The sequence below is a fragment of the Bos grunniens genome, chromosome 21, assembly GCF_055505025.1.
Source record: "Bos grunniens cultivar Pamir isolate PY7600 chromosome 21, Bosgru_T2T1.0, whole genome shotgun sequence".
NCBI lineage: Eukaryota > Metazoa > Chordata > Mammalia > Artiodactyla > Bovidae > Bos > Bos grunniens.
The window spans coordinates 70,399,777-70,426,274 of NC_141185.1; the positions used below are offsets into that span (position 1 = coordinate 70,399,777).

Consider the following 26,498-nt stretch of genomic DNA (forward strand, 5'->3'; position numbering starts at 1 on the left):
TTTCCTTGTGTTTCAGTTTTCTTCTCTTGCCTAGAAGCTGTCACCAGCAGCCTCTTTAAGGGCCATCAGGATTCAGTTTACAATGTCATGAAGCCCTTTGGGTTTTCATTTCTTTCTCTGCATCCATTCAGATCTCACCTACCTCCAGGTTGAAAGGCATTCTCACATCTTTTAGTTCTTTTTTAATGGCATTTTTAATATCAGTATCTGTGCCAGGTATTTATTGCCAGCAAATTGTATAATAAAGCAAGTCAAAGCCTAGTGGCTCAAAAGAGCATTTACTTTGTTCAATAATTTGTGTTGGGGCAAGGCTCAGTGAGTGAGGCCAGCACATTTCTTTTCCAGTCGGCATCAGCTGAGATGTCGTGAAGGTGGGGACCAGAGTCATCTGAAGATTAGTTCATGCACATGTCTAGCAATTGGAGCTGGCTTTTGGATGGGGCACTAGTTGGGGGCGGTCAGTGGGGGCACTGACAAGGTGTTCAGTGTGTGGTCTGGGCTTCTTCACAGTGTAGTGACTGATGCTAAGTGTGGGCTTTCCCACAGAGCAAAAGTCAGTTTCCCCAGACTCTGTCCAGTAGAAATCAGTTACTGAGGCCAGCACATATTTAAGGGGAGGGAATTTCAGAGAAAAGTGTCAAAGAATTTGTAGACAGTTTCAATACCACCACCTCTACTCACCTCAACTTACCGAGTAATCATTCTGTCTAAAGGAAAGTTCTTTGCAACTCGGTGTCACTGAAATTCCCTGCAAATTTTGTTTGTTGTTTTGTTTGGTATGTTCTGTTCTGTGAAAAGTAACAAATGGTTACAAAAATGAGGCATTTTTTTTGTTGCTGTTGTTCAGAAAAATGTATGGGTCATCTCACTAAGCTATTAGGAAATGGAATTTCTTTAACCTTTTGAATTATTTTTCTTTGGAATGCAGTTCAAATTAGCAAAAACCATTCATAGTTCAGAAAAAGACTTATGGGATTAGAATCCATATTTATAAGATTTATTAATGAGAGTCTTATTTTCACAATCTTCTTTTGGGAAGTGTTTATTAACTCAGTTCTAGATAACTCAATACAGTATCCCTCAAACTTCTTTAAAACACGGGGCATTAAAATGGGGGGAAGGAGTAAGAGACATTCTACTAAGAGGTGACTTGTAGTCATTTTATGGAGAAAAAATAGAAAAGAGTGTAAAATCAAGTGCAAATGTTGTGTGACAAAGATTATTACAGTGAAGAGTATATGTTGTGATTCTTGGTGGTTTGAACTTCTTTCTTGATTCTCTGAGTAATCCCTGGTCCTACATTCTACAATACAGATACCATCATATCTATTTGATCCTGAGTTTGAGTTAGGCTGTGCTCAGTCCACTTGCCTCATTACCAAACAGTATTGTTTTATTCTTGCAGATTGATGATCTTACAGCAGAGCTGGAAACTGCATCTTCAAAACGTCTGCACCTGGATGCAAAAAAAAAAAATTAAGTTCTTCGAGAGGAGTTATTATCTATGAAAGGAATGCAAAGGAATGTGAAAAACTAGAGAAGAATAAAAAGAAGTTGGAGCAAGAAGTAGTGAACCTCAGAAGCCATATAGAAATGAATATGATAGAACACAGTCAAGTAGAGCAGTATAAATGGGAGATTGAAGAAAGGGTGAGACAGGATCTCATAGAGAAATTAAAGGAAGTCAACCTATTTTTGCAGGTTAATTTGTTCATCTGTCATGTGCTTGAATTCATCTCATTGTAAAGTATGTTTTGGATCTATACAGCTTATGTGTTTCCTCTACTTGCCTTAGAGCAATTGATCTGGTAGTTTTCTGGAAGGAAGGGGACACTTGTTTCTCCCTTTAAATATTTCCATTTCCATCACAGTTATCACCAAATTGACCTATCAGAATGATTCTCACTAGAGAATCCTTTCATTTATAAGACCAATTGGTATAAAACAAGACTACTAGGAGGAAAAGAAAATATTGTGGTTTAGAACTGGTACCATCCTCTTGAATTATTTTTAAGTTGTCTTGTTCAATTTTTAAAATTTTAAGTTGATCCTCTTGTTCTTTGAATTATCAGGTTATATAAGCACCACTATAACAATAATTCCACTTTAATTTTATAATTTTCATATAATTCACTTCACATTGATGATAATTGTTTTAAACTTCTGCTTTTTTTTAACCTTTAAAATTGCTTTCTGAATCACTGACTCAAAACTAAAGTGAACAAATATCATTTTCCAGGTTAATGATTATTTTTAAAATGTTATCTTTTAAAATTTGCCTTAGATACAAGCACCTCTCGGGAGAACTTAGAGCAGTTACAAGAGAAGAATAATGCTTCCATAAGAAGTCAGATGGAACTCAGAATTAAAGACTTGGAATCTGAACTCTCCAAGGTGAAAACTTTGCAAGAAGATTCTAAAAAAGCAGAGTTGGAAAAATATAAGCAACTCTACCTAGTAGAACTAGAAGTTAGAAAGTCATTGGAAGGTAAACTAGACAAGTAAGTCAAAACACAGAAAGTAAATTTAGTTCATTAATTTGTCTCTAAAGCCTAATTTTTGTAGAGCACAGTTCATGAGATTAGTAGGAAGTGAAAGCTAACTAGATGGTCACTGCTAGAGGGTGGGCTAAGATAAACTATTAATACAGTGTCCTTCTAAGTTTTACCACACAGAGTCGGAAACGACTGAGGTGACTTAGCAGCAGCAGCACACTGCATAAAGGCATGCTTGTGAAATTGGGGGCAATTAACACAGGAGTGAAAGACAGGATAATTCAGAGTGGCTAGAAATAGTATGGCGACCTGACTGAGGTGGGGTGTGGAGGATGGAAAGGGCAGATGGCACCTCCAGTGCCTAGTCCAGGTTTCCCCACTGTCTGAAAGCAGAGCATTCCTGGGAAGCCTTTCATAAGCCAAAACAGCATACAGCAAAGAAGCAGGTACCCAAGGGCACGTTCTGCTACTTGAAGCCTAAAATGAATATGCACAAGTGAAGCACAGGTGCTCCCAGATAGGGTTCAGGGTTGTAGTGACTTGACACTGAGATGTGGGGTGTGGCTTCCAGGGAAGGAGTTCAGTGGGGCCAGTCTCCCTGCTTGGGGAGCGCGATGCCTCTCACTGTAAAACGTACACTGAACCTTTTTCTAGGAAATCAAAAATTCTCTTCAAAAAAAAATTTTTTTTTTTATTATCAAAAACAGATGCTGAGTTAGGCCTTTCCTAGAAGTGAAGTAACATAAAGTGAACTTTGGAAAAGCAGGGGATACTTGTAATTGTTCCTGGGGCTGTTTTAGCTCTTTTCAATCACCCATTGACTTTCTTGTCCTTCCCTCTAGATTGTGACTCTAGATGATTCCTCAGAGGCAAAAGCTTAATTTCTCCGAGGTCATGAGTGAAACATGTATACAAGGGTGGTGAAAGCAAATGCTTGAAAGTGGCTTTGTGGGATGGGGTGTTTCTTCATCCCTGAACTGTTTCCTGGAGGCAGGTGTGTCCCAGAGGGCAGCAAGTGTCACTGTGAGGCCACCTCCCTTTCTCTCTGATGCCCTTTCTCTCCTCTCCCAACTGTGACTTGTTACTTGAGGAGCCCTAGACACATGTGTACTTCTTTAGAGCAAGGTTACAGCTATCATTGTTTACAGGAGGTCTGCTCTGTGTTGTCAGTGTTCAAACAGTTTATTGGGAATTCCATTTACTATATGGCAACTTTAAAAATGCAAATCATTAAGTTGGTGTTTTCCATCTTCCCCAGGACTCAGGAGAGGCTGGCAGTGATCAGCACCAAACTTGAGGTGGAGAAAGAGCAGAACAAATCTTTACTCAGCACTCTTAGCACAAGGCCAGTGCTGGAGCCCCCCTTGTGTTGGAAATTTCAATAATCCTTTAGTGCTCAATGGAAATCTTACTCCAAGATCAAAGGTAGGTTTTTCTACTTCAATTCCACGCCCTTAGAATAACAGCATGGAGACTTACTTGACCAAGGTTAGTCCTCTTATCTTTTTTCCACTGGGTTTCAGATTTCTGATATGATTGATCCTTGTTTTTAATTTAGTGAACTTCTGAGTTGTTTATTTGACTTAATGCACACTAAGTAAAAGCCATAATTAGCTGTGCTAATAAAGGAGACAGAAATGTTATGATTTTTTTGTCCAAGAGTTCTTGATTTTAAGAGATACTTACTAAATTATTAAATTTCTTGAAAAGCTGCGTTTAAATTCTACTTTAGAAATGAAATCTTATTGCCTAGTATCCAAAAGTTTTCTTTCAGATGTTTCACTTCCTTTCTCATTGATTTCAGTTGGCAACGGTTCATAATCATTTCCAAGCTCTGCTGTACCCAACAAAGTTTTTCTACCTCTAAGCATAAGTGAATCACTGGCATCTAAACACTAACCACATATGGATGCTTTTTGTTTAAAGGAATCCTAGGTAAATCCTTTTTATGTATTAAATAAACTTAAAATACTAAACAAAAACATTAATTTCTAGTTTTGGCTTAACATTTTTTGTCATTTTCTTACAAACATTTTGTCGTTTCTTACAAAAATGACATTTTTTTCATTTTCTTTAATTGCTTTTTTACCTATAGCATTTTTTATTTAAAAATTTAAAAAAAATCTTGCTGAGAATTTCTAGAATATTTCTAGATTTGTAGTTAATTCAAACATTTAAACATTATAAATGAAGCTCACTTTATCTCTATCTTGACATCACCTGGATGCGTGGTATCTAAGATAGCAATGATGGGGAGTCTTTAAATTGCAACCAGTTTTCACTGTTGAATCATTGTGATTAAAATATCCATTTCAGTAAGTGCACACAGGTTTATAGTTTTAATGGTGTTTTCCTGATGTTTGTGATGTATGGAAAAGTAGCCCTTGTTAAATGCAGTCTCAATCTGTTTCCTCATTTGGCTTCTTGCCATCGTAGGAGAGCAATTAAGGTTTCTTTGACAGCACTGCATCTACATTGGGTCTTAGTACTTGAGAGCTGTGAAACTGGAGGACGTGCTTTAGCTGTGCAGTTACAGCGGGCCTCCAAACACTTCATCCCAAGTCAGACACTTCCCCACGCAGGCCTAAGAGGAGGAAGCAAATGCTTGACCCCTGTCCCAGACACAGGCTGCCTACTGCACACCCAAGTTCATGGTGCTATGGGCACATCTTTTCAAAGTAGAGATTTGGAACCAAGCAAACTCTTCTCCCAAACTCACCGGTTAGGTAAATCTCCTCACCTCTCATAAGGAGGGTAGGAGTATAAGTCCTCACCTTGAAACTTTTCTCCTTCAAGTTCCCTGTCATTTGTTTTTTTAAAATGTATGCTTTATAAATTAACTATATCAACTGACTGCTACATATAGGAGTTTGACAATAATTTATTCTTGTTCTCGCCTTTAAAACATGATTTAGTTAGAAAGCTACTATGTCATGTCATGCCACAAGCATTATTGAACTATGTAAGAAGGTTTTACATATTCATTTCCTCTGCATTATATTAAAAATCCATGTGTTTTTTCTTAATCTGAGGAAGTAGCTGGCATAGGACTCTGGACTCAGTAAGAAAGTCATTGGCTTTCTTCTTTTGTAGAATTACGAACTTTGCCTAAATCATGATTCTCATACCTTTAAAAAAGTCTTTTTTTTTTTTTTTCAAGGAAAACTACCTTTCTTAAAAAAAAAAATTTGTGTGGAACCATATTATATAAAACAGAGACAAGTATAAAGCCTTTTAGCCAAAGGAGTGGCCAGAGGTCCTGCACTTGTGACTTCTCAGTTCCTCAACCCTGCAGTGACCCCTGTGGGACCTTCCCCTTCTATGGGACATAGTTCAGAAACTAACAGTTATGTGTTAATCCTTCTCACTAAATGCCTTTAGAATAAAAACTTGCTGGTACATTTTATTCTTATGTATAATTTTCTCACCTTTCTGTGTTTTTGTTAAATGGAAAAGTTTAAAGAAAATTGCAGGTGTGTTCTCCTTAATAACATTCAACTCAAACTACTTCCTCCATTTGAACAGGATCCTCACCTAGAAATCAAAATAAAGGTCTCAGAAGTATGTATTTAGGGCAGGAGCTGTTAAGGGGAGAAGATAGTAATCATGTGGGTCATTCCTAGGATCATGGGTCATTCTTTAATTCTTTGAAATTATGTGTACTTGATAGACTGATATTTATTGTACTTTTTATCAGATTAACGTTCCATATATATGTTCTCTGTTATCTATAAGCAGAATAAGTAGGAATTCATTTTCTTTTATTTATGTGATTATTTTTCTACTTAAGTAATCTTCAAGTTAGGTCTAGTCTCTAAAAGTATTATTTAAATGTCACATTTAGTAAGCTGTATAACATTCCTATGATAATATCTCTTGCTTAACTTAAAGATAAATAATATTTGACTTATTTTAGATGCGGCAAGAGTTGGACAGGAGTATAACTAGAGAACTAAGAGAAGGTATGTTGCCAAAATGTATGAATTAAATTTAGACATTGATTTCTGAAATACACTGTAAACAAAAAATGACATCTCTTTCCATGGTTTGGATAACAGATGCTATGTTAAATATTTTTTTTCGTATACATAGCAAATGAAAAATGTGAAAGCATGAGCAGTCATAGTGAAAAATATTCTTCTTCCTCATTTATTCATCATGTTCCATAGTTTAAAAAAATCTCAAAAGGTCTATGTAATTCTATTTATTTCTGGCTGTATCCTTTCTCTACTACTGCCATCGCTGTGGAACTGTCCATCTGCACCCTGAGACCATTCTCAGAAAGCATGGAGTTAATCAATGTCTCAAGTGTCTGGTAGTGGTTAAGGCTAGAACACCCAGACTCAAGCAATTATGTTTGTGTAGCTGTCACTTGGTGGGTGACTTTATAATTTCTGTGTAATTGACTTTGTCACTAGTTTATCTCTTGCCCTCAGGAAAAGCTCCAAACACCTGCATCAATTTCGGTTCTTCCAAAGTAGTTGGCCTTATCTCTTTACCACCTTATTCTGCCCCTTAGCTGTGCATCTAACCAGACAGACTGTGTAGGATCCTACAGATTCGTTTCCTCACCTCTGATCTTTGTACGTGCTTCTCCCCTCTGACTCTTGTACTTTTTACTGTCCTTCAGGTAGCTACTTCCATAGCACCTCCACCAAAAAGCTGGCAGTATTGACACTAAGCCGGCCGTCCCTTCTGAGTGTTCCTTGTACCATCTTGTATATCTGTCTTAGTATTTATGACACCATATGGAAATTGTCTGTTCATCTATTTTTACAGTTTATGGCATTATCCTTTCTCAGGGTGACTGGGTCACCTTCATCTTGTAATTCCAGTGTTTGTCACAGCACCTTAGTTGACAGTTATTGAGTAAATGAATGAAGAATGAGAAAGCCAGAAGCTCTGATACTCAGCCACGTGTGGGACCGTGGGCTGATTATATAATTGTAATCTTGTATTTTGTTTTCTGTCATTTATAGATATGTTTCATTTTTTAGAGCACTTAGAAATATCTCAGGGTTTTTTTTTTTCTTTTTTTACTAATACTGAGTTAGCTCAAGTATTTTAGATAAAGAATGTAATCCCTTTTCTTTCCAGCTGCTGCTGAATTTGAATCTGAGTCCTGTGGATTGTCTTCTCTAGGAGCTACAGATGGGTCAAATATGTCTCAGGACCTGCTTTTGAAAACATCACAAGAATATGTACAGATTTTGAAGAAAAAAATATATGATCTGAAAGATAAATAGTAAAAATTTCCCTTCTGGACTGTTTTCATGACATTTTAGTTGTTTCTCATTAAACATGATGATAAAATCTTTATTAAAGGGAAATATTTTTGTGTGTATGATGAAAATTTATATGGCATTTTAAAAATACTACTTTTAAGTAGTATTAATACTACATTTAAACAGTAGTATCTAAGTACTTTTGATACTAAGTATTTTCTCTGCAGCTAACTTAAGCGATTTAAAAACCAACACTAAGTTTTCCATATTCAAAGTGAAAGTGTTAGTCACTTAGTTGTGTCCGACTCTGCGACCAATGGACTGCAGCCCGCCAGCCTCCTCTGTCCTCCACTATCTTGTGGGGTTAGCTCAAATTCATGCCCATTGAGTTGGTGATGCTATCCAACACTCTCGTCCTCTGTTGTCCCCTTTCTCCTCCTGCCTTCCGTCTTTCCCAGCATAAGGGTCTTTTCTGATGAGTCAGCTCTTCACATCAAGTAGCTGAAGTATTGGTGCTTCAGCCTCAACATCAGTCCTTCCAATGAATATTCAGGATTGATTTCCTTTAGGATTGACTGGTTTAATCTCCTTGCAGTCCAAGGACTCTCAAGAGTCTACTCCCAACACCACACTTCAAAAGCACTACTTATTTGGCAGTCAGACTTCTTTATTGTACAACTCTCATATCCATACATGACTACTAGAAAATAGTGTGTATATGTTAATCCCAATCTCCTAACTTGTCCTTCCCTTCATGTTTCCCCTTTCATAATGATAATTTGATTTTGAGATCTTTTGAGTTGGTTTCTGTTGTGTAAATAAGTTTATTTTTATTAAATTCCACATGTAAGTGATGTGATACTTGTTTTTCTCTGTCTGAGTTACTTCACTTAGTGTTGTAATTTCAAGATCCATGTGTGTTGCTGCAAATGGCATTATTATTTCTTTTTATGGCCGAGTAATATTCCATTTTCGTTGTGTGTGTGTGTGTGTGTGTGTGTGTGTACTGCATCTTCTTCATCCATTCTTCTGTTGATGGACACTTAGGTTGCTTCAATGTCTTGGCTATTGTAAATAGTTCTGCAGTGAACATTGGGGTGCATGTACCTTTTTGAATTATGGTTTTCTCCAGATATATGCCCAGGACTGAGATTGCTGAATCATATGGCAACTCTATATTTAGTTTTTATAGCAACCTCTATAGAGTTTTCTACAGTGGGTGTACCTCGTTGCATTCCATAAGCAGTGTAGAAGGATTCCCTTTTCTCCACACTCTCTCCAGCATTTATTATTTGTGTATTTTTTGAAGGTGGCTATTCTGATTGGTGTGAAATGATACCTTATTATAGTATTTCTGCATTTCTATAATAATTAGTGATGTGGAGCATCCTTTCTGAGCATCCCTAATGTGCTTTTTGGTTGTCTGTAGGTGTTCCTTACAGAAATGTGTATTTAGATCTTATACTCATTTTTTTGATCAGGTTGTTTGCTTTTTGATATTGAGTTCTTTGAGCTGTTTGAATATGTTGGAGATTAATACCTTGTCAATTGCATCATTTGCAAGTATTCTGTGGGTTGTGGTCTGTCTTGTTTACAATTTCCTGCACTGTGCAAAAGCTTTTATGTTTAATTATATCCCATTTGCTTATTTCTGTTTTTATTTTCATTACTCTAAGAGGTGGATGAAAAAAGATCCTGCTGTAATTTATGTCAGAGTGTGTTCTGCCTGTATTCTCCTCTGAGTTTTACAGGACCTGTCTTATATTTAGGTATTTATTCCATTTTGAGTTTATTTTTATGTATGATGTTAGGGAGCATTCTAATTTCCTTCTTATACATGTAGCTGTTGAGTTTTCTCAGCACCAATATTGAAGGGGCTGTCTTTTCTCCTTTGTATAGTCTTGCCTCCTTTATCCTAGATTAATTGACCACAGGTACGTAAGTAGGTTTCTCTCTGGACTTTCTATCTTGTTATATTGATCATTCAATATATTTCTGTTTTTGTGCTAGTACTGTGTTTTGATTACTGAAGCTTGCAGAGTAGTCTGCAGTCAGGGTACCTGATTCTGTCAGCTCTTGCTTTTCTTTCTCAAGATTGCTTTGTCTATTTGGGGTCTTTTGTTTCCATACACACTGTAAAATTTTTTGTTCCAGTTATATGAAAGATGCCATTGGTAATTTGATAGAAATTGCACTTAATCTATAGATTGCTTTGGATACTATAGTTATTTTGACAGTTATACAGTTATAATGTCACTTTCATTTCTATATTTCAGTTTCCTCTCTTTCCTTCTTAGTTTAGGTAAGGGTTTATTGATATTGTTTGTTTCTTTCAGGAAATGAACTTACAGTTCTTGCATATGAGCACTGGGCTGGCACACCAGGCCTCTGTGTGCATGGGCAATGTGTTTAGAGGTGTTGCTTAGCGATGATCATCCTGGGATGAAAGCTTCCAAACCATTGAGCTTCCCAGCTTGGAGGTTGTGGCAGATGGCTCTGGCTTACCTGTAGTGCTCGTGTTGGGTTTAGGGGACTGTGAAGAGCCAAGGGAGAGGTGAGATGTGTTTGGAGTCCGTAGGCTCTGCGATGAAGAAGAGTTTTGGCTTCAGGAGTAAGAACGGTGTGTCGCCCTTTGTCTCCTCCATCAACCCGGTGAGAGACAGCGGTCATGGAATCAACTTCCAGCCAGGATACCGCATCCGAGACAAAGACCTCAGAAGGATCCACGAAGCTGCCATTGTGGGCAACGTAGCCAAAGTGCAGCATGTTCTGTTGTTTGGGAAAAATGGCCTGAACGACAGGGAAAAGATGAACAGGTAAGCGGGGTGGAAGGGCCTGGCAGAGATCCCTCCTGTGAGTTTCCCTTCCAAGGCTCCTGGATACCTTCCTGGGATCCAGCACCCCACAGACTCTATAGGCAGCAAAAATCCTTAGTTGGTTTTGGACCCACTTATAATTCTCTTTATAGAGCTTTACTGATAGTTTTGAAGTCATTTAACTGAATGTCGGTAATCACAGAAATGAAATGAAACATGAATAGCATCTGTTTTTCCTTTCTTCCTCCTACTTTTTATTTGCATGGGTTAGCATGATGTACTCATGAGTAAAAACTCTCAAATTATATAGCCTTCAAGAAATCTTCTGAACCTTCTGGCTCTCACATTTTTTCTCATGTGATTTATGAAAGCACTTCTTCATGGATCACCTATTGTGGATCATGGCAGTGGACAGATTTCTGCTGTTGTCAATATCTTATTTTTAATGTACATTTTTTATACCGTAAGGTTATATAGTACAGAAAACTGCATAGTGAGCAAAATAATTCCCATGTCAAATCAACTTCTGGATTAAAAATACAATTCAATATCCATTTTATATAAGTGTACACTTAGGTATATGTGTTCTTTGCTGAAGGACCTTAGAAGACAGCTTTGAAGCAGGAAGCTGGCTGTGTCCTTGAATAGAAAGACATTTTCTTAGGATGTATGGTCTTTCTATATTTAAAGCAAATCAACATTTCATAATTTTAAAGATTTTGGGTTACATATGCTGTCTTTAATTGTTGTGATGAAATTAAAAGTTTTGTATAGTAGAGGAAGATTTGCCCTTCTAGATATCAAAATGTGCTATAAGTGCCCACAAATGTTCATTTACTAACAACTGAAAAGATAGATAAATGAATGGAACAGAATGCCCAAACACCCAAATGTATGTAAAACTTTAGAACTTGAAAATGATGACCTTTTCTGTTAGAAATGATAAACTGTGTGTAGATGGTGGAGAAATAACCTGGTAAAAGAGAAAAGTAACTCAATTTTTATCTCACCAAAAAGTTTCAGATAGAGTATGGATCAAACATTTCAAATATGCACAGTGAGAAAAGTGCCAGAATAAAACTCAGGTTCCTATTTATACATTTTTTATCTGTGGACAGAGACCTTTTTTTTTTTTTTTTTTCTATTTCTACTGTTTCTTAACCTTAATTTTTTTTAAATTGGAGAATAATTGCTTTACAATGTTGTGTTGTTTTCTGCTGTATAACATCATAAATCAGTTGTAAGTGTACACATAGCCCCTTCATTATGAGCCTCCCTCCCACCCCAAAGACCTTTCTAAGAATGATTTCAAAAGTAAGAATTCTGGAGTTTCCTGGATTTCAGCACACACACACACACACACACACACACACACACACACACACGCACACACACAACAAAAAGAAATCTGGATGTTGATTTAACATTTTAACAACACAAAAAATTTAAAACTCTTTGTAGATCAAGCTGTCTATAGGCAAGTCGGCTTACCAGACAGGGCTTGTCTTTTTGGCACTAATAGGAATGTGGCACAGATAAAAATGATTTCTCACTTTCAATTTTTTTTTAGAATTTGTTTTGAGGATTGATATTTTCTGACAGCTTTCAGCCTTTTCAGAAGTCAAGGGAATCTAGGGAGTTCCTTGGTCATCCATGGTTAAGATTCACTGCTGTGGGCCCAGGGTTCGATACCTGGTGGGGAAACTAAAATCCTGCCAGCTGCTGGGATGTATTGTACAACACGGGGAACATAGCAAATACCATATAATAACTTTAAATGGAGTATGACTTATAAAAATTGTGAATCACAATGTTGTGTACCTGTAATATATAATAATATGTAATATGCATCATCTATATTTTAATTAAAAAGAAGCAACCGTAGACAAAAGACCTTATGGTAATTAGATCAACAGGAAAAATGAGAAATGAGCAAACAAAAATGCTACCAATTATAGTTGTACAGACATTGTGAATTATAAATTTCATTCCAATGTCAGAGACGTTAAAATGTCAGAAAATGAACATATTAGAATCACTGAAGCACAGTGTTGTCTCTAATCCTCAAAATGTATCTGCAAAGGAGGTATGATATCCTTTGACTTCATTGAGATGTTGTCCTTGTAAAAAAGTAGTAATAGTAATAAGTATGATTATATTACCTAACAGTTACTGAGCTGTTACCTGTGCCAGAAATGGTTCTAAACTCTAGGCATGGATCTCATTTAAGCATCGCAGTGCTGTCCTGTGAGAGAACTACTTCTCTCTCTCCATTTTGTTGATGAAGAAATTGAGGCACAGAGAGGCTGAGTGACAGCTAAGTGACAGAATGAAAGTCAAATTCAAATCCAAGTTGAGCTGAATCTCAAGGTCATGGTCATTGTATTCAAGTAAATTTTCTTTCATTACTGTGTCAAGAAGAGCTAATGCTAATGTATAATGTTCTTTCTTTCTCCAGAAGGAAACGAAATATTTGTTTTAGAGGGATAGGAACAGCATACTATTGAATGTTTTCAATCACGGGAACAGTTGTTTGTTTTGAAACAGTAACACTACAGTTTCCTGAAAACTCCTCTTGCTTTCATAGGACTGCCCTCCACTTGGCCTGTGCCAATGGCCATGCAGTGGTGGTCACTCTGCTCCTGGAGAGAAAATGCCTACTTAACCTCTGTGATGATGAAAACAGGACAGCGCTGATGAAGGTATGGGGCAGTGAACCATGTCCACACGAGGTGGATGTGATTTAACTACTGAGACTAAAAGTGAATTCATCTCATTTAGATATAGCAAACCGGTGAAGCTTGTGGACTGTTTACTTTGAATTCCTAGAATTTACACTCTGTTTCTTGGTGCAACACTGACAGGCCATAAAATGCCAAGAAGAGGAGTGTGCGACCCTTCTGCTGGAGCATGGTGCCAACCCAAATGTCATGGACGTCTGTGAGAACACCGCTCTCCACTACGCTGTCTTTTGCCAGAATATATCACTCACAGCAAAGCTGCTTTCCTGTGACGCCAATATAGAAGCCATGAACAAGGTATATCTCAACTAACTTTATTTACAAAATATTTGCAAAGCATTTTTTTAAACTAGAAGTGTTTTATTTCTAACTATGTAAATAGGTAAACGGAATAGTGTCCAACAAGCCCTGTTACCATGGAAACAACTCCAAAGCCACTGCAAGGGGTGGGGAAAAATGTTGGAGCCCACAGAGAGGGCAAAGCTCTGTCTCCCAGCCAACTGTATACCTCAGAAGGAAGATTTCCCATCAGACCATGCCCGGGAGTTGGTGGTAGGCTCAGAGCCCACAGATGATGAAGGCCTGGGGGGAGTGAAGCAATGTGAGGAGTGGCTGCTTCCAGGGGCTCAAAGAATGGGTGCCCCTGGGGGTGGGTTGGAGGAGGAAGGAGACCCAGTGCCCATGAGGGGCAGCCGGGTGAGTGCAAGTGGGCCTGGGAGGCAGCAAGCCTGGAGCCCTGAGCCCTCCAGGACCCCGGTTCTGAGATCCGGCCAAGAGGGTCAGGTCATGTTTGACTCCCAGCAAGGGCATTCACTGGTGCTGGTGACTGCTTGGTTCATGATGTATACCTCAGGGTCTCCTGCGCTCAGCCCCAGGACCTGCTCAGCGGGGTTGCAGCTGTGCATGTGGAGCTGGTGATGGTATAGCCGCCCCTCCTGCTTTCTCCAGGACGCACGTGACGTCCTGCAGCTGCAGCCCCACCAGGAACTCCCTCCACTCTCACAGGTGGGCTCAGTTTTCCATCTTTGGAAGCTCCAGCCTTCCCTGAGTGTAAGTATTTTGAAGGAACCAAACGAGGATTTCACTTTAAATCATGATATTTCTCAAGCATTAGAGAGTAAAGCATTCCTTTATGTGTTTATTGCTGGTATTTGTGATAACACTGCACTTGTTAAGTAAAACATTTTCCAAATATTTTACCCCAGTTTTTTTTTTTTTTTTTTGTAATCAGTCTAAAATAACACAGTAAAGCAAAAGTTGTCTCAGTAGACTTTGTCTTAAAATTCAAACATAACGAAAGCATTTTACAACATATTAGAAATCTTGCTGCTGTTCACAAATTCCCATCTTATGAAAAATGGTTTATATAAACACAGTTTCTCTCTCATTGCCCAAGTCTTAATAAGGTAAAAGGAAAGGAAAAGGAGCAAGCAAGTGAAAAGTGCAAGTCAAGCTGGAATTTTGGCAGTTGGGAAATGCCAAGAAGAGGATTTATTTATTTTAATATTTATTTATTTGGCTGAGCTGGGCTTCATTTCAGCATGTAGGATCTAGTTTTCTGACCAGGGGTCGAACCCAGGCCCTCTTTCCTGGGAGCACTGAGACCCAGCCATGGGACCACCACGGAAGTCCTGAGATTTTGGTTTGTGCTTTTTATTCCCTTCAGTTTATATATTTCTTATATGCTTTTCAGTTTTCAGGGATAATAGTTGCTATTTTGAAAAACAGTGTGAGTGAATTGTAACTTGCCTAGGTGCCAGTTTTAAGAAGACTCTGATCAAAACAGACTGACAGTGAACAGGTGGTGATTAGGTGGGAATTAAGAAAGAAGAACAAATAACTACCTGATATTATCCTATTCTGGCAGAACCATCCACTTAGATAAGAGTCTAGACTCTACTCTCCCATCTAGAATATCTTAATGGGAAGGAAGTAAGGGGGTTATAAATAATGAGATCAGGTTGCCTTTTGGGTTTACTAGACCCTATTCTACCACTGTTTACCCAGAAAATTTTTAAAAATTGCAGTTTTGATGACTCTTGCCTCTTACACTTTTCTTTTTTATTCAAACCTTCACGTAAGAGAAGGAATTGGCCATGTGAGTAAGAGATGAGACTGGAGTGGTTGCTGCACTAATTCTCAGCTATATTCTGCTGGTGAACCACAGTTATTTGGGAAAACTTATTTTAAAAATGTATAAGCCTAGGCTGTTTGCTGTAGATTTTGACTGAGTAAATTGAGGAACGCATGGACGTGTGTATTTAGAACTATTCCCTTGAGATTCTGATCTAGTCCTTGATGGATAACTATGGAGTGAATACATGTAATTTCTAAATGCACCCTTCACAACAGAAAGTAGTCTCCTGAAGCGTTGGAGTTTGATCAATGCTAGCTACTTCCATCAGCTCCCTCCTTTCCAACAATATTAGCCTGACTTTTTCTCTGCCCCTGTGCTTGAGACATTAAAAGGAGTATCTTTGGCAATATCTATAGGCTTGAACAATAACTTCTTTTCCTTCCAACCACTCATCATTCAGTGACACTCTGAGAGTCTTTAGCGATTTGCTCATGGTGAAGTCACTTCATATGTAGAGTCTGACCCTTTAAGGATTTTGCACCTTCATTTATCATCCAGGTCATTAGGTCAACAGATGTTTGTTACCAACAGGGTTTTCCTGACTGCAGTAATAGTAACTCATGAGCCTTTTTTGGTGCCAGCTGCAGGACAGACTCTTGCAGTGTGTCTGTTAGAATTGCTGATCCCTGGCATAAGCAGATGAGAGCTTTAAAACCCGTGAAGTTAGTAACAGTACAGAGGGGGATTGTTTTAAGCATTTATTTTCAGCAGGCTTGGAAACTCATGATCCATTTTATTAACAATCTAGAAGAATTCTAGAGATAGATTGTAGTTTGAACAGGCAGTGGAAACATTCTTGACTGTGAATTATGAGTCTTTTTAAAAGACTTTATGTTTAATTGAATTATGAGTCTTAATAGCCTTATTTATTACATATTGGGACCCAATTTTTATTTTGTGAAACATATGATACTAAAGAAAGGAAATGTTTCACATACAAATATTTGCTTTATACCTACCTGTTTGGAAACAGCAAACATAAAACCAAAAGTGGGCCATAACCCAAACATGGCCCTTGGATATGTTTAGTTTACCTCCATACATTGAGTCAACATTTCAAATTTAGGAGGCTCTTGCAGAAGGACCAAATCTGGACTCCCTTGAGCCTATCCTACTGTTTGGTCTGCATGCAGAGGCCACCCCTTCTATGTGGGACATGTGTTTTCAGGGTTACCAGTCTCACCTGGCTTTTTCACTTACTCAGGTCATCAGCTTTCCGTCCATAAGCATTTGAGTTTCCAATTTTTGATTGATAGTTTATTTTGATAAATATTTGAAGGTTTTTAAAGACAACCTAATTAATCTATAATTGATTTCATATTTAAAAAAATCTCTTAAGAATGGGATTGAATTTTTCAAATTAGAATTTTTAAGTTGGTTGTGGCAGTTTCACACTGAATAACTCTCACAAACACACAAGATTATAAGAGACAGTGCAGGGAGAGCTGGTGGAAGAGCAACTCCCCGAGAAAATGTTGAGCATGTATTCATTGGTAACTTTATGTTGCAGTCTTTAACTAAGAGCAGTAAAGCAAGACAGACACCAGAACTCTAGGATTTTGGAAGCTTCCTCCTGGTGGTCTGGAGGTAATCACATGAGAGTCATCAAGAAGGGTCTTTGAAGATAAGGCGGGGAGGGTGCTCATTCTGCATGCAGTTAGTATCTAGCTAATGCTGACCTCTCAGCCAGAATATCTAACTTAAGGAAGGGCAGTGGAAAGAGCAAGCAAGGAAGAGAGAATGAATAAGATTAAATTCCAGGAGACATTTCTGAGAAAGCAGTAAAACAGGGTTCCCACAGTTGACTTTTTGAAAGAGAAAAAAAAAAAGTTTCTCTCTTTGCATGTTCATGTAGAGAATAATATTTTGACTGGAATGTCTGTAAACCTTTTGAGTTTACTCATGGTCATCCTTGGATAGGTTATGCATGCTACAGATAGTATTATATATTTCTGCCTCAGCATTGTCCCTAAAATATTCAGTTGATACAGTAGCTAAATGATACGTGCTCCCACACCTGCATTGGGAGCTTGACACTTAGCCACTGGACCACCAGGGAAAGCCCAGGGGAGGAACATATTAAAGAGAAAGAAGGTGCACAGGGCAATGAGGAGGGGGCTCTCTTTCATTTACTCTGACTTTTATTTTTAAGTTCAGAGAATCTATTGCATGATTTTAATTTCAGTTTAGAAATAGGTTAACTGTGTACATTAGAAATGGTTTTCCCTGTTTTATAGGATGACCTGACACCACTGTTACTTGTGATATGTGAAAGGAGAGGGCAAATTGTGGAGGTTTTAGTAAAGAAAAAAGCAAATATAAATGCAGTTGATAAGATGAAAAGGTACTGTTTTTCTTTTTCTTTTTAAAACCCTTAGTGCTGGATGCTTGGGGCTGGTGCACTGGGACGACCCAGAGGGATGGTATGGGGAGGGAGCAGGGAGGAGGGTTCAGGATGGGGAACACATGTATACCTGTGGTGGATCCATTTCGATATTTGGCAAAACTAATACAATATTGTAAAGTTTAAAAATAAAATAAAATTTAAAAAAAAAACCCTTAGTGCTGTTCTAGGATGGTAATATCAAGATTAAATGAATAAGCGGATTCATTTGTGATCAACACATCATCACTTAGGTAGAAAATCAATTATTATGACTGGGTATCATGAACAATATATAGCAGGATTCATATTCCTTTATAATATTGACCAATGTCATATTCAACCTCTTTTTGTTTGGTTGGTTGATCTTGTAATAGCTGAGGGATTTCAAATTAGTTTTATTAGCTTTGTGAAATATGGATTCTGCTTTTTAGTTTACCTCATGACAGTATCAAGTTTCTTAATTCTTTTAAAAGAATTCTTTAACCTCTACTCTGTATGTATATACTTTTATAAGATGCATAGTAAACCTAAAAGACTTGATTTTGTCTTTTGGATAACTCTTTGTTTTAAATTACTGTGTTTGAAGAATGCCGATGTTACTAGGTTGCAAAAGAGTCAGATACAACATAGCGACTAAATAACAACAGCCACAAAAAGGTGATTATTACTCACGGTCACCTGATCCTGCGGGCTCATCAGTTTTTATCCTTTCTCATTTTAGTACATTTTGATATTTCCATTTTTAATGCAGGTAGAAGCAAGAAAGATAGCTTTGATCAGATAAACAGTTCCTTTAACAAAGACAAGTCAGAGGTGAATGATACAGATGAAAATGATGGGCTTTAGATTCAGGCTAGGTTCAATTCCTAGGTTTCCTACCAATTAGGGTTATCATCAGCAAATAAGTTTCCTGGTACAAAAGGCAAATAGTAATGCATCTTTCAAAGGTGCCTGTGTGTAAGAAAGATTTTATATATGGTATTTCATTTTAACACCTAGCACACGATTGTCCACATCATTAACTGCCACCATGACTGTTTTTATTCCCATTATTATCAATATTTTTTTATTTAAACCTGCAAGTAGCCTTTCCTTAACCCAACCTCTAGCTGACTTTGAAGCCGAATATATCAGACTAAGGAGGAAATAGGGAATTTATCCCTTCAATAGTCATCTGCCTCAGATAAGTGACCTCAGCATCATTTCTTGTCCATCAAGGACTTTATTATTATTTTTAAAAAACATTTATTTATTTGGCTACATGGGGTCCTAGTTGTAGGAACTCTTAGCTGCAGCATATGGGATCAAGTTCCCTGACCAAGGATGGAACCTAGGCCCCCTGCATTGGGAGCCTGGAGTCTTATCCACTGGCCCACCAGGGAAGTCCCCAACAGGGACTTTTGAAATAGTAAGTGCTGCTACCTGGCATCCCAGTGGGACAGGAGGCTTCTTTTCTGTCCCTTCATTTTAGCCTTGGAGGTAATTTGCAAAGATGCACACTTGAGCCTCTAAATGGTCAGTTCTTCATGAAAGGGCAAGGCGTTCACTTGGTAAAGCATCTCAAATTAACTGTTTAAGTCAACTCAACTTCCTGAGGCTGAAGTCATCTCTGTTGTTTTAGAACAGCCCTCATGCTTGCTGTCAAGTATGAATCAACAAATGTTGTCAGACTTCTTCTTCAACAAGGTGCTGACATCTTTTCTCAAGATGTTTTTGGATGGACTGCAGAAGAATATGCTGTTATCAGTGGTTTTAATATGTAAGTGTTCACATTAAAATGCCAGTTCTCACTAAACTGCAGCCAAAAATAATTTTAACTGTTACTTGCTACATGACCAGTGAGAGCTCCAGTTTGGTGCAGGCGGTTTGGAGAATGGTGGTGAGATGTTTCCCCTCAGGAGCTGAAAGCCAAGCAAAGGCCAATTAGTTACTCTTGGCTGTGGGTTTGGGATGCTTTATCTCAGGACATGTAGACCTTGATCCTTAGAAAGCTTGACATTAGCTATTTCATTCCAAGTGTGACCTCTTGGTATGGCGTATGAACAGTGCCACAGTTGTGATATTTCTACCTAGTTCTTTGGATCTTGAAATATTTATTTCAGCAGCAAATCCTTTTTTCCCTTGAGGGTTTGCTTGTCTATATGCTTTCACTTGAATTTTCCAAGAACCCAGAGAATTCCCTAAGATCAACGAGACAGTCCTCTTCCACAAGTCATTTGGAGGGGAGAAAATAGTTCCTTCTCAGCATTCTGTTTCTTGCACTGATTCTACTGCTGCAGCACTGCTGCTACAGCTGGTCTTGATAAGGTCTCCTTGGCAGCTGGATCTGGAGTCTGGATGTGGTTCTATAAAGACCTTTAATAAAATCATTTTAAAAGGAAAAACAACAACAACAACAACTCATCCTGCAGTGGGCTCATGATTGACCTTTGCTCCCAGGCTGCCCCTCTGGGTCCAGGTTCCCCAGCCTTTAAGGTGATGCACATGTCTACTTCAGAGTGAGAGCTCCTTTGTTCTCATATGTACGCTTGTCGCTCAGTTACTGTTGCAAACAAAGCTCCAGCACCCAATTCAGGCATCTGGGCCGCCTAGCTTCCCCCCTCACTCAGAAACCTTATGTGGAGCCCACGTGGAAGCCTAGATAGTCATGATGAGGTGCCCTTGAGGCTCTTATTTGTCTTTTCTGCTAGCAGATGTCAGTGGGGACCCTTTTAGGCTGTCAAAGAGGGTCAGGTGCTCCTGCAGGGATTGAGCAGACTTCCCTTTCTCCTTTGTATCTAGATTTGAACCTCAAGGCAGATTTCTGTCCTGTGGGGGCACTTTTCCTTAGGTCACAGGTTCCCTGTCATCCTTCCCAGAGTAGTGGGTGCCAACTTGCCTGAAATTCCCTAATTATGCTTGGCCCCTCATGGGATCTGTTTCCTGTAATAATGAAAAATTTCCAACGGACTTCTGTCTGCCTCCACCTTAAATGTTTTCAGAATCTGCCCCATAAGGAACCAATTCAGCAGAAATCCCTAAATCTCAAATAAGATAGTTGGAATTCAGAGAGGTAAGCCCTGTTTAGAACTTGCCAGTACCCAGTGTAAGAGTAGGGATATGTCTTCCAAGTGAATTGGAGAGGAACATGGAGATTAAACATCATTGTCAGAAAGATCTGCTGGTTCAGAGTTTGAGGAGATAGAGAAGGAAGAGTAGTGGTCCAGGCCAGGTCTTGATTGTGATTAGTTTTCTGCTCTTGGTGTAATTAGCTGCAATAATGGGGGATCATTATGTTCTCTAATGTAGTGAATTCATATGTTATAAATAAATTTAGGTACACATTATCTAAAAGCGGAGATTCCCTAAATTACAAACCACAAAGAACATCTAATCACCAGAATTAATAACAGTTTCATGCAACACTTGAATGTGAAACGTATGAAAAAGCACACATTGGGATTTACTTGGAATTCCAAAGTAGTTACAGCAATAAAGTTGAAGATGAAATTATTCCACTATTTGACTGTTTCTGCAAGCATTTTGGGGGTATATTATCTCATTACATCCTATTAATCCTCTTGTGAAATAAGGTAGTAATATCCCAGTTGTGTAGAGGAAGACTTTGAACAGAAGAGAAACAACTCCTCCAGGAACAAAGAGCAGTTGGTTATAGAGGTAGGATTTGCAAGCTCAAGAGATTTTCCGTATGTCAAGCTAAATCTAGTTAATTATTGGAGCTGTACTGTCCTGAGTTCATGACTACTTCATCTTCCTTTTCTTTCTCCTTTCAGTTCAGTTGCTCAGTCGTGTTTGACTCTTAGGGACCCCGTGAACCACAGCATGCCAGGCCTCCCTGTCTGTCACCAACTCCCAGAGTTTACCCAAAATCATGTCCATTGAATCAGTGATGCCATCCAACCATCTCATCCTCTGTTGTCCCCTTCTCCTCCTGCCTTCAATCTTTCCCAGCATCAGGGTCTTTCAAATGAGTCTGCTCTTCGCATCAGGTGGGCAAAATATTGGAGTTTCAGCTTCAACATCAGTCCTTCCAATGAACACCCAGGACTGATTTCCTTTAGGATGGACTGATTGGATCTCCTTGCAGTCCAAGGGACTCTCAAGAGTCTTTTCCAAGACCGCAGTTCAGAAGCATCAATTCTTCTGTGCTCAGCTTTCTTTATAGTCCAACTCTCACATCCATACATGACTACTGGAAAAACCATAACCTTGACTAGACGGACCTATGTTGAGAAAGTAATGTCTCTGCTTTTTAATATGCTAAGTTGGTCTAACTTTCTTTCCAAGGATTAAGCGTGTTTTGATTTCTTGGCTGCAATCACCAACTGCAGTGATTTCGGAGCCCCAAAAAGCAAAGTAAGTCACTGTTTCCCCATCTATTTGCCATGAAGTGATGGGACCGGATGCCATGATCTTAGTTTTCTGAATGTTGAGCTTTAAGCCAACTTTTTCACTCTCTTCTTTCACTTTCATCAAGAGGCTTTTTAGTTCTTCACTTTCTGCCATAGGGTGGTGTCATCTGCATATCTGAGGTTATTGATATTTCTCCCAGCAATCTTGATTCCAGCTTGTGCTTCATCCAGCCCAGTGTTTCTCATAATGTACTCTGCATATAAGTTAAATAAGCAGGGTGAAAATATACCTTTACTTTCTCCTTTACTACATGCTAAATAAAAGTTTATAGAACTTAGAAACTTGAAATGTATGTGACAATTGAAGTTTTCATATCTCTGACATTGTCTGAAATGATCTAAGAATTTGGTAGTTGTTTTTCATATCAGTGTTAAAATATTATTTATCGCATTTTTAATACATAGCTTTCACCAACTGATTTCTGAATATAAAGAAAGGAGATCTAAATCTTCTCCTGACAATAGCAACCCAGGTACGTCATCTGATACCGAATTACTCTCGGTGATTCTACCATAGATAAAGTAGGAATGAGGAAGTTTCAATAGTGAAAGAACTATGAAAAAATTAGTGTAAATTGCATGTGTATTTTATTTTTTTAATTAATTTCTTTATACTCTAGTATTCAGAATTCTTTAAGAAGTTAATTGTAGGCGATTTAACATCAAAGACATTATTGTCTAAAAAGAAATCCATCTCTTTAATATGGCCCCTAAAGTCCTATATTAGATCTTTGTGTAAATCAGAAAAAAAATTTAAGTGAGTATAATGTATATTTCATCTATAGTCATAGTACAGCAGATTGGACGTCTTATGAAAGTGAACTTTCATTTTTAGAAATCGTTTACATTTAGTGAATGAATAGTTAGTAGTTACTGTGTAGTGATTAGTTTCACTAAAATAGTTACCATCATTAAACCTGGGAGCTTGAATAATCCCTTCCTGGTAGGATAAGAAATGATAAACAATAACTGCAAAGCTGAGGCAGTGTGCAGCATAGTAGTGAGAGATTATTTCTGAAAGATACCTACCAATTGTACAGAAGGCAGAAAAGCAATGCCTGGTTGAGAACCAGTTATTTTGCCTATTGTACCAACAGTTCTAGATTACCAACTTCAATCCTTACAGATCCAGAGAGAGTGAGATAGGTTGACTTTATTAGGATCAGATATTTTCTTTTGTGTGTTGGACAGTTGTCGTGAGAGTATAGTTTTGTAAGAACAAGATGTTCTCTTGCCATCAATTAAAAGATTATCATAATAGATATTCAAATAGAACAACTTGGGACTCTGCAGGTTCTAATAAAAGCATAAAAATACTTTGCATTAACAAAAACAGCATTAGGTCCACAGGATGTGGCATTTAGCACATTGTACAGGGTGTCCAAGGATACCTTTAATTGAGTAGACCTCTATCTAATCAAAGGGGGCTTCCCAGGTGGCTCAGTAGTAAAGAATCCACCCACCAATGCAGGATATACGGCTTGATCCCTGTGTCAGGAAGATCCCGTGGAGAAGAAAATGGCAACCCACTCCCATACTCTTGCCTGGGAAATCCCATGGACAGAAGGGCCTGGTGAGCTGTAGTCCACAGTATCACAAGAGTCAGACACCATTTGGTGACTGAACAACAAAAACATCTATCAAAGTACTATAGATTGGTTTATTACACTAGTCAGGGGAGATACAGAGATGACAGTATCTTGGTCTTCAATACGCTCAGAATAGCATTTTTCTCTGGTTAATTTCTATATTTTTCTAAAGAAAATTTTCAAAGAAAACATGCTTATTTACTTGTTCATTTGTTCACTAAACAGAAATTTCAAGTGTCTTTTAAGTACTAAGCATTGTTCTGATGTCACAGAGTGCAAACATTTAAAAATCACTGCCCTTGCTCTCCTTGCTCAAGCTTGCAGTGCTCCTCTCCCCGTGGAGTCACTGCATGTGAGTCATCCCTCCAGCATCAGATCATGACGACCCTGGGAAATGTTGTCTAACAGCACCAGAGTCCGTGGCTCCCTCCATCCTTCCCTCCCTCCCCTTGTTCATCAGCTTAGAATGTGATGATGTATGTCTTCCAAGCTGAAAAAGCATGATTTCTATAAACATTTGCTACATAATGGGAAGGACTGATATAATGATATCCCTCAAGAGTACACAGCACTCTTTGGACCATCCTGCTCTTGAGCAATGGAAGGAGATAGTCCCAAGAGATTCTTTTTAAACATGTTAGTATATATACACACAGAAGCTGAACTTTTTTTAAAAGTTCCATATATGTATACACACACACACACACACACACACACAAACAGAAGCTGAACTCTTTAAAAAATATATAGGGAACTTTTAAAAAAAGTTCAGCTTTTGTGTACCCTACTTCATGCTCACTACTACAAGTCTAGTCCACATTCTCATCACTGAATTGAGCCTCTTTACCCGTTTGCCCTCCCCCACCTGCCTTTCAAGAGATTGTCCTTTCTAAACTTGGAATCACTACATATTTCTCTTGACTTTGGAAAGAGGGCCAGGAAGAGAAGACTTTTGTTTCCAATGTTTTACCTTGCTCTGAGGTTCAGTGCCTTTGACCAAGCTTCCCTGTGATAGGGCGTTTTCATTGTGAACTGAAGAGCCAGAGATGTTGTCATGTCCCAGTAAGACACCAATAGTCTCTGTTCAGTGCTCCAGGCAATAGAAATCCAGAAATACTGTGCTGTTTAAGCGTGCTATTTTCAGCTTATAGTACTTATTGTATTAATGGTATAGTATCATTTTCTGTCAGTTTCCTAGAGTTTGGTTAGGATTATGGTCATTGTAAACAGCAGTTCTTTTCTTTGTTGTTTTGTTTTGCATTTGATGACTATAAAGGGAGGGTTCTTAGGCATTAGTGGCCTACGAGTATAGTACAACCATTGTTCCTTTCCTCTAGTGTGGCCTCCAGGTGTGGTTTGAAAGGAATACTTTTAAACAAAGCCTCAGTCTTGAGGTTTTAATATTCTGTATTTTTCTTCTGTTGATTTAAAATTTATCTTGCTTTTTTCTTTAATAGTGGATGAGAGTTCTGAAGAGGACTCTTCAAGGAGGTAGGATTTTATGGATGTTTTAAATTATATGTTTAACTAAGGGAACATGGAGAAGAGAAACTAATGGTTGTTCAGTGTTCTACTCTGGGTTAGACACTGCATTACGTGCTTAACATTTGTGACCTCATAGAGTCATCACAGCAGCTTTGTAAAGTAGCTGTGTCCTACTTTTACTTAATTAGGCAATAGTTGAATTAACCCTGGTTAAAATGAGCTGACCTGTGATTTGACAATTGGCCTTCCTGGCTCCCACATCTACTCCCATGGCCCTCAGCAGAGACTGAGAAGTACCCATGTAGCATATAAGTTAAAGATATAAATTAGTTCTTTGACTTGTGTACATTTTAAGTTTCGACATTGTGGGGAAACTCCCTGTAATCCCTTAGAGTAAAGGAGAGAAGTGGTGCCATCTCAGAAAGTGGTATCCCTGCTGACAGACCAAGACTCCTATTTTGGATGGATTCAGATTCGTCTCTCAACCTTGAACAGACAATAGAGAAGGAAAAGCCTATTCTTCCACTTTGTTTTAAGTCATCAGGTTTATTCCAGTTTGGGCAAACAAGAATTATTTCAATCCATCAATTGGATTTTCAGTTCAGCTATTAGAACTTTTAGTGAAAACAAATTATTTTTAGGCTCTGCTGATACATTGGCTGTCACTCTCTGTTATGGAAACTAAGAATGAGTGTTAACTAGACATTTCATAGGTTGGGAGAGATGGATGCAGAAATAGGTAACGAAAACCTTTTTTGGAGAATTCCCTAGGGGTGCCAGTGGTCATGTATGGATGTGAGAGTTGGACTGTGAAGAAAGCTGAGCACCGGAGAATTGATGCTTTTGAATTGTGGTGTTGGAGAAGACTCTTGAGAGTCCCTTGGACTGCAAGGAGATCCAACCAGTCCATTCTGAAAGAGATCAGCCCTGGGATTTCTTTGGAGGGAGAGATGCTGAAGCTGAAACTCCAGTACTTTGGCCACCTCATGTGAAGTGTTGACTCATTGGAAGAGACTCTGATGCTGGGAGGGATTGGGGGCAGGAGGAGAAGGGGACGACAGAGGATGAGATGCTGGATGGCATCACTGACTCGATGGATGTGAGTCTGAGTGAACTCCAGGAGTGGTGATGGACAGGGAGACCTGGTGTGCTGCAATTCATGGGGTTGCAAACAGTCAAACATGACTGAGTGACTGAACTGAACTGGTGGTG

At 38.5% G+C, this 26,498-nt stretch overlaps 1 pseudogene; it reads left to right on the plus strand.

Annotated features, from left to right (window-relative positions):
* Positions 1-7,752, plus strand: part of LOC147349945 (ankyrin repeat domain-containing protein 26-like) — a 510,210-nt pseudogene extending 502,458 nt beyond the window's left edge.
* The last annotated feature ends 18,746 nt before the right edge of the window (positions 7,753-26,498 follow it).